Genomic DNA, 10,041 nt, shown 5'->3' with positions numbered 1-10,041 from the left:
TACTTGCGTTGTTTAATAATCTTATATATTTTGTATGTTTAATTTTAAAATATACCAAATACTAAGAGTAAAAATACTAAGAGTAAACCAAGTGATATACTACATATATGGTTTAAATATAGTTATATATCAATATACCAAATATAGCATTTGGTATATTTTCAGAATTCAGTATATTTTCAAATATAATACCGCACTGTTTTGTTATTAATGATTTTAAAATATACCAAATCAATAACAAATATAGCATTTGGTATATTTTCAGAACTCAGTATATTTTCAAAAATAATACCGCACTGTTTTGCTATTAATGATTTTAAAATATACCAAATCAATATACCGCAAAAATACTAAGAATATACCTAGTGACATATATATGTTTTGAATATAGTTATTTATAAATATACCAAATATAGCATTTGGTATATTTTAAGAATTCAGTATATTTTCAAATATAATACCGCACTGTTTTGTTATTAATGATTATAAAATATAACAAATCAATATACCGCAAAAATACTAAGAATATACCTATTGACATATATATGTTTTGAATATAGTTATATATAAATATACCAAATATAGCATTCGGTATATTTTCAAATATAATACCGCATTGTTTTGTTAATATTGATTTTAAAATATACCAAATCAATATACCGCAAAAATACTAAGAATATACCTACTGACATATATATGTTTTGAATATAGTTATATATAAATATACCAAATATAGCATTTGGTATATTTTCAGAATTCAGTATGTTTTCAAAAATAATACCTCACTGTTCTGTTTTTAATGAAAATGGGTATCTCACAGTTCAGCACACTCGACTGTAGCTTTCTTACTTGTTATTACATATTAGCTCTTCATGGCGATCGAAACGCGAAATGTGTCGAATGTGTTTGATATTATTATTGAACAATTTATGATCAGCCAAAAGCTGACGATTGACCTCTGACGGCAAATGCCATAAACTCTGAGACGATACACGAGGATGATCTCAATCAAATAGGAGCCGACGAACTGTGGTAAACAAGCTTTCATTAACATATTAAATCAACAGATGTTGGCCTATTATGATCCACCAGATTCCACTCAACTTGACTTCCTGCTGAAGATGCTTTGTTAAAAGATGTGCTCTAATTTCAATGCAAGTTTTGAATGAAGTTTTTAAAAACTGAATTCAACAATAATTTAAATGAAAACCTAACTTTGTGCAAAAATTCAATCAGTATACAAATTCTTTAATATATTCTCTCTGATGATTGATGTTAGATGGGAATTCCCAATGGAATTTAGCATCACCACCCACTCTAATGTCTTGGTCCGCCGCCTAGTTAAGCCCACACACCCAATATGAAAGGCATACCTACAAATTTTTGGCTATCACTTTTTTACACTTTCCAATTTACAGCAGCAGCTTACTTTATCAACATATTGCAGTTCTGTTCAACTGTTGAGTAACCGTTGGCTAAATGCACTCTAAGCAAGCTTGGATTTGTTTATGAAGCTCTGCTACGTGACCATGCCCACTTAGTCAATCCGCCTTCACTAATATGTCGGTCCGCCGCCTAGTCAAACACACACACATGCATTTGCCCGACATAAACTGAAATTTTTGGCATGCCATTTTCAGACTTGATCGTTTGCCAGGCAACACGTTGACGTTGTGCTCAACGGTTGCGCAGCAGTTCAATGAAATCATATGTGTGCAAATATAAACTTGTAAAGCTCTTCTTAATGACCACGCTTCAATTTTTGTACGCATCGATTGTCAACTCATTAATTTCTTCTGTTGATGTTTTACTTTTCTAAGTATTTAATAAGTATTACTTGTATTAAATTGCCTTGCTAAATTACAATTATTATTGTTATTATTATTATTTTATGAAAATAAGAAATACAATTTCGTATCATTCAATCAGATAAGCCAAAGCGTCTAAGGCCTTCATACTATAGATGACAATTAAAATCAGATCATTCGGAGAAAGCATAGCAGTTAGTATTATAAAAACTATAGTACTCATTAATATACTTCTGAATTGTATTTAATATAGTTGCAATTTTTGTTGCCAGCAATGTGATCGAGCTACTTGACAATCAATCACGTTTGGCACCACAAAGTCTGTCAGCAACTCAAGCTGTTGCCAATCTGCATCTCAGTATCTTTCTTGCGCAGCTGTATCTAATAAGTTGCAAAATGCAAATGTTGCATACGAATATGTTTTCAACTAAGTGTGTGTGTATGTGGGGGTAGGAGTGGGAACGGACACGGCAGGAAACGTCTTTCAATGGAAATGAAAACGAAAATGGAAATGGGCAGAGCCCATGATCACGACACTGTAGAGTCGATAGTCTAGCCTAGAGTCTAGAGTCTAGAGCGTTAAGTTCCCCCCTCGACAATGTTGCGCTGTTGGGTGCATTTAATAAATTTGCATTTTGGACATTTGCATTGCACATTTTCGCATTTGCATTTGACGATTAACATTGAAAATGGCAAAAAGCAAATCGAATGCTATTGGATTTATTAATGTTGCTGTGCAGTTATACAATTAAATGTTTGTAAAAGCAACATTATTGCTGTTGGCACATCAAAGTGCGCGTTTAACTATTTTTTTTTTCGCTTTTTGCTTTTTCGCTTTTGGCCAAGCTGAAATAAAATGGCGACGCGCCGACTGAAAAACGCGCAAACATTTCTAATGAAAATCCCAACTACAGCAACAAGCACGATCGATATCCATTGGCTATTCCATGCACGAGCCAAGAGACTTTCTTGTTTGTTGCTGTTGCTGCTTTACTCGTAGGTTGGCCAATACTGTGCTGCCTCTAGCCATGTCTTGACTGGCCAACAGAAATTAATTAGCTGCGACGTGGCATAAATTAGCCAAAAACACAAACACAACCAAATACGCAACGCTTCATAGTCGTCGTAAAAACCAATCGGATTGTATTGGATCGATTGCTTCGATCGAGCGATCGATCGATCGATTGATGAAAGAAGACCCAAGCTATGGCATACTCGTATGAATATTGACTTACACAATCTATTGTTAGTTGACGTCCTTCTGATAACTTATTACTTATACTACCTATTTTCTTTTGCTGTCGCATTATTGAATCAAAAATGTCTCGCACTTAATTTGTTGACAAATTTATGAACGTACTTGAATTTATGTATTTATTATTTATATTTATTTTTCATAAAAAAGCAGGTGAAACTGGAGATTGTCGTAGTCATTAGGTTTCTGAATTCAAGTTTGCTTTCGTCTAATTGTTTTTTAGATTTATTATATTTTTATTTTAAAATTATTTATTATTTTTAAATAGCATATTGTATTATAGTTAAAATTTGCATTTGTCCAATTGTTTTTTCGTTTTTTTTTTTTTAATTTGTATTTGCCAATTGCTCATAAAATTTTTTAAGTTAAAAAAATAACATGTAAAGGAATTTAAGGGATTGTTGTCAGCTCATTCTTTGGCAAAATAAGTTTTAAATCCTAACGACAAATTATCATTTATTTATTTTTTAACATAGTTCCAAAATCGATTTCAAAATATTGCATATATTTTCTAATGGTAAAAATATTTGAACAATTTCTTTGAATTCATCCCAAAAATCTATTAATTCTCGACTATCATAAATTGATTATTCATTCATATATTTGCTTTTAAAGTCGATTTACAAATATTGCATATTTCTTTTGAATAATAATCAAATAAAATAATTTAAAAATGTAAGAGTTGATTTTAAATACTTTTTTTAAGTATCTTTTGTTTGTCATTCCAAATATTTCTTCATTTTCGACCACCATAAATTCTAGATTTATTTTTAAAGTCGATTTCCAAATATTGCATATTTCTTACTAATATTACATAAATAATTGAAAAATTTAAGAGTTTATTTTGAACCCTTTTGAATACGATTTCTTTGTAGTTTCAATCGCATGTCATTTCAAATATCTCTACATTACCAGGCATTGTTTGGTGTTCCCCAAAAACACGTTGTCCTCGGTCCAGATGCTGGTTGAAGGTGCTGCAAGGATGCCAACTGGCGAGTTGAATGTGCAGCCTGAAACTTGCAACGTGTTCCGCTGTTGAGCTATTGTGGCACATGCCAAACTCACTTAAGAGTATTTTTAACATGCGACATGGAGGCGGCATTGCATTGTCACAGCTGCCACAAGAGATGAGAGAGAGGCTGCAACAGCAACAGCAACAGCAACAACAAGAGGCAAGAGCAACATGCAACTGCAACAGATCAGCGGCAGTTGCACTTGAAACTGATAAGGCGTGGAGCATATAAAAAACGAAAGCGGAAGGAAGTGAACATTATGGAAATACTAGAAGCACTTGAAGAGCCACAGCAGCTGTGCGATTGAGAAGTAAAACAGTGGATGTGGGGAAGGGGAAGGGGATGGGGAAGGGGAATGGGAGAAGGGCGAAAGGAGAGCGCGGTAAACTGTTTGAGGGCGTTGCCATAAATCCACTTTGTGTCGACTATACTTGTAGTTGTGTTTTGTTGTTAAATAATATTATTGTTGTTGCTGTTGTTGTGAGACGTGATTGCCAATTGATCGATGAATCAAAAATAGCGCCACGAACGCGACTATTGAATGAAATCGCAGATGGCATCAAAGTGTTTTTTGGCGAGCGTGGGCGAGCGTGTGTGGAAGGCGTGGCACGGGCCAGAGGAAGTGGCCAGGGGAGGTGAGAAGGGGGTGGCACTTGTAGCAAGCATCGCATCGAATTTCATTCACAAACGTTGATAGCCATTGGAATGCGCAAAGTGTCCACATTTGGGGTCTGCCAATTAGCCTGGTGTGTGTGTGTGTGTGTGTGTGTGCTTGTGGCTCGGAGCTCCAAAATTGGTGGCCAACAGCGTTTGATACACTTTGCTTAACGCTTATTTTGGCCTTACGATTTTTGGACCTTTGCGTTTCCGTTGGCCGAGAAATGCGAACCACGAAGCGATCAACAACAACAGCAAAGAGCTTTGCGACGTGGCGGAAATGCGAAAATTGCAAAACAAGCCACGAGTTTCTTTTATTTTCATTTCGATTCGTTTGTTTAAATCATTGAGGTCCAATCGGTCCGGCAATATCAACAGACCAGCAATAATTTCAGCATTTGTTTAAACAATTCGATAGCCAGATGCGTCGGAAGTGCATTCTCACATGTGTGAGAAACATCCCGAAGCGGATGCTGTTCCCCACCCGGGAAATGATTAACGCCAGCTTCCTCTGGTCAACCCTTGTTCCTTGTCTAGCGTGGCGCATGGCCTTGTTTTCTCACTCATTAAAAACACATTTCCCACGTTTCTCACATTTGTGGAAGCCGAAACGGAAGTTATAACCATATTAAAGTCTGCCAAAAAATAAAAACTAATGATCATACATTTATAATTTTATTAGTATTGCACTCGCAAAGTACTTGATCAAAAAAACCTATTAATTTAACAAAGTTAATATAAAATAATTGCGAATAGCTTAATCTTATTTTAGCGATATCAATATTCATTTAAACTACATCATAATATACTCGCTCGTTTTGTAATAAACATTTTTTTAATTATTTTTCTGTTTAATATTCAAAAGGTCGTTACATTTATTGTTATTGTCCATAATTCGTTTATTGTTTCCGCTTAGCTGTGTTTAAAACCTCAGAACCAAAATGTTTTGTTCGAAATTCGAAATCAAGCATTGACAGCGAGGTTTATTCCTTGGCTAGCGGTGAAAGCAACTATCGATGCCAAGAACAAACACAGCCGAGACACAAACTCAACGCAGCGAGCACAACAACCACGCATGGGTAAATCACTAATCATACAATACATAATTCAGTTTTTAATGAATGGGATGAAGCATCTATGTATTGTATGGTTAGTGGGGTAAATAAGGCAAAATTTGTTCAGAGAGAAAATAATAATAATGCACAATGAATTCAACAATTTTTTAATTTAATTTCTTTATTAAGTATTGAACCAGTTCAGCAAAAAGAAAAGAGTATTATAACAACATAGGAAAAAAACTTATTTGGACCAAACCTCATATTCATTTGAGGAGTTCATGTGAAGTTCACGTTTGGGTGAACGTTTTGGCGAAACCTTGATGCTTTAAGCGCCTTAGGGGTCTAGCTGGTAGGAGTCTCCAATCGAGTCTGCTTCGATGTGTCTATGTCTGCCAATTTGCTCCTCTACAGAGTGTATTTTCAGATCCCGGTGTAAGGTGGATCCTCTCACAGTTTGTTATTTTCCGTAACACCAGATTCTGCAGTAATTGGATGAGTTTGTAGTTCGATTTAGCAGCAATCCCCCAAATCTGCATTTCATATAGCCAAGCTGGAGCTATACAATGTGCTCGAAGAGACATTTTGCTTCTTTTGTTAAGCAGCCAGCGCAATTTCTGTAACATTTGGCCACACTTCTTAGTGATAGCTAATGCATTTACCAATTTAAATCAATATTCAGAGAAATCTTCAATTTTTTTTGGTAACAATAAAAAATAATTGACATCAGAGCATTGAACTTAAATTTCGCTTATTATATTCATTTGCCCAAAACATATGAGATTGTTCCTTAAAATATTTATTTGTTGGTTCCCTTTTATAATGGCACCTGTTGTCATTAAGCAGCCTATCTATAATATGAGAGTGGTGTTGAAATTAGCGCGATTTCCGCCGCAAGTTCTTGGGCAAACAAATACTTGCCACAAACTATGGGCGAGGCAACAATGGAAATGATGGCGACCAACTTGCTAAATCACCGAAATCCGCTTCTTTAGCATCTTAACGGCCAATTTGGCGTGGCGCAACAACAGAAACAATGGATGCTCAAAGCAAAAGGCAACAACATTGTGAGAGACAAAGGCAAAGATTATAATAAAAGATAATAAAACAAACGAAATGTCAAGATATCCCCTTAGGATTTTGTTTTTGGCCCTGCAGCCTTGGCCCCATGTCCCGTGCTGCGTGCCACATTCTGTGGCACTCAACGCGCAATGCTAAATAAAAACACTTTGGGGAACAATAGACGAAACCATTGCACCACTGACACTCCTATAGCTGTCACCCAGCTCCCACTTCACACCATTTCCCTGTGCTGCTTTGCCAGCTTCTCCTAGCTAGGCAAAAACTTTTGCGACACCTCTCGCTGTCCCCTGAGAACTTTTGCTGCTGCATATCGAAGGAGGGGAGGGCGAAGCAGACGGACGGGCGGATCCAAAGTGTTTGTCATTCTTTTGTAATTTAGCGACCCCACGCGACAACCTCTCCAGCCCAAGCGATGGCTTCATTATCTCCTTGCCAGCTCCCTAACCCATTGTCTATAGCTGTTGCCTCGCTAACATCCTCCCACCCCGCTGTCAAGGGGTGCTTGTTTAATTTCGCGTACCGCAACGCACAATTACACCAAAGAAGACAACGGCCAGGTGAATTGTTGTCCACCTGAGCAGCGGAATGTTGCTCGAGGGGCTGCAATTATGAGACAGAGAAAGACGGCTAGAAATACAAAGGCATCTAAAGTAGATTGTGAAGAGGGTACAGAAGGAGTTAAAGAGTGATATATGTATGAAGGCTAAGAAGAAGAACTTTACAGACAGATAGAGGAGCATACAACGAACGAAAAGAGTGTTTTATTATTTTATATATTTTCATATATACAATGAATAGCAGGAAATATTCGAATCTTTTCTTTTATTTTACTTACGTTGAAATCAATATATTCTATTAAGTTGGCCCAGAGATTGAATCTGATAGTTCAAGATAAGAACTTTTACTTTTGTAAAACAATGTAAACAAGTAAGAAAACTACAGTCGAGTGTGGTCGACTATGAGATACCCGCTTTCCAGTTTGAATAAAAGCAAAACAGTGCGGTGTTATTCTTAAAATATACCAAATTAATAGTCACAAAAATACTAAGATACACCGAAGGCTATATTTGGTATATTGTTATTCATTCAAAATTTACCATAGAGTAATTAACATTTCAGATTGTCAGCCAAAGCTTATGTACATATGTAGGTGTTCATATGGAGGGATAGTCAGACAGACAGATATGTTGATTAGGGCGGGTCAATTTGTTCCTGTCCAAAAAATCCTGAAAATCGTCCCCCATAATCGGAATCTACGAAGAATTCTAAGAAAATTTCACCATGAAACCATGTGTCTAAAATGAATTCCTAGTCCGCGCCGTGAAGCTTAAAGATTGCACTATGAGGTACATAAGGTATTTAAGGCATTTTAATGTATTTAAAAAAAAAATACGCATTTTCCAATTATGTTGGAGTCAATTCTGATTCATTTTTTTACAACAAATTTTATAATTTTTTTTTTAAATTTATTTAACTTATAATTTTTTTTTAATTCAACAAAATGAGCCAGACTAGCCATGCACTGAGCCTCATATAAGAAAGTAGGAGCAATGCCTCTGTAACTTTTTAACGAAGTAAGGTATCGGTCTGAAAATTGAAATATATATTCAAAGGCATTTTAAGCAACTAAATAAAAGTAGGCGTGGCATGATAAAAGGCGGAATTTAATTTTATTTTTTATTATAAAGTTTGTTTGCTTTCCAACAAGTAGGTAATTTTTGCATTTTGTTGACTTGGAATATAATGTCATCTTATTAGAATCTCAAGTCTTTCTTTGACTCGATTTGAGGAACTTTGGAACGACTTTCTAAAGTCAGCATCTCGATTCTGTGGCATAACTCGCGTTAGACATGTGTTAACAACTGCACACATCGTTCGGTGCCCTGAATGTGCGATGGAATTGCTGGATCGGTGGTATTTCAGCAGAATTTATGTATTCCAGCAAGTGATCGTGTGAGATGTTTGCAGTAAATGGAGGTTCAAACAAGATGTCGTCATTATCCAAGTCAACTAAATGCATATAATCGGTGCAATCGAAATTAATGCGATTCTTTTATAAGATTTAAGTTTAGTTGGGTCATATAATTTCTCGCGATAATACAAAATGTTATTAATTGCACTTTCGCGAACTGTTTTTCTTTCATCGAAAAGCATTTTTAACAAAATATTTTCTGTATGGGCAAAGAATGCATTGTTTTGGATTGTTTTGTTTACAATTTCTCTTAGATTTTGTGGTAAAAATTGCGTTGATTGAATAAAATTAAATAAAAGCTTACTGCCATATACCACCGAATTAAAATATTTTACATTAAAATACATCAGTATATAAACTTTCATAATGACAAGTTTTACCGCAAAATTAATTATCATTTAAATAAACTGTTATAAGAGAAACGCAAAAAAGCTTCACGAAAGCTTTAATATTATTATATTTCTAAAGCTTATATTTACAAAAGCTTCTTAATGTAATAATATATTTCTTTGCAAGCAAACAAACTTTATAATAAAAAATAAAATTAAATTCCGCCTTTTATCATGCCACGCCTACTTTTATTTAGTTGCTTAAAATGCCTTTGAATATATATTTCAATTTTCAGACCGATACCTTACTTCGTTAAAAAGTTACAGAGGCATTGCTCCTACTTTCTTATATGAGGCTCAGTGCATGGCTAGTCTGGCTCATTTTGTTGAATTAAAAAAAAATTATAAGTTAAATAAATTTAAAAAAAAAATTATAAAATTTGTTGTTAAAAAATGAATCAGAATTGACTCCAACATAATTGGAAAATGCGTATTTTTTTTTAAATACATTAAAATGCCTTAAATACCTTATGTACCTCATAGTGCAATCTTTAAGCTTCACGGCGCGGACTAGGAATTCATTTTAGACACATGGTTTCATGGTGAAATTTTCTTAGAATTCTTCGTAGATTCCGATTATGGGGGACGATTTTTGCGAAAAAAAATTGACCCGCCCTAATGTTGATGCTTATCAAGTACACATATATTTACTCTATAGGGTCAGAGAGGCTTCCTTCTGCTTGTTGCATACATTACCTGGAATTTATAGTAGCCTTCTACCCTATGGGTAGCCGGTATAATATACATATATATATAGTTGAGTTAAAGAGAGCTACGAAAGAAAAGCATATAAAATTATCTTGAAAAAA

Source organism: Drosophila albomicans, chromosome X, assembly GCF_009650485.2.
Source record: "Drosophila albomicans strain 15112-1751.03 chromosome X, ASM965048v2, whole genome shotgun sequence".
NCBI lineage: Eukaryota > Metazoa > Arthropoda > Insecta > Diptera > Drosophilidae > Drosophila > Drosophila albomicans.
The sequence above is the reverse complement of the archived record's forward strand: the minus strand, read 5'-3'. Positions refer to the sequence as shown.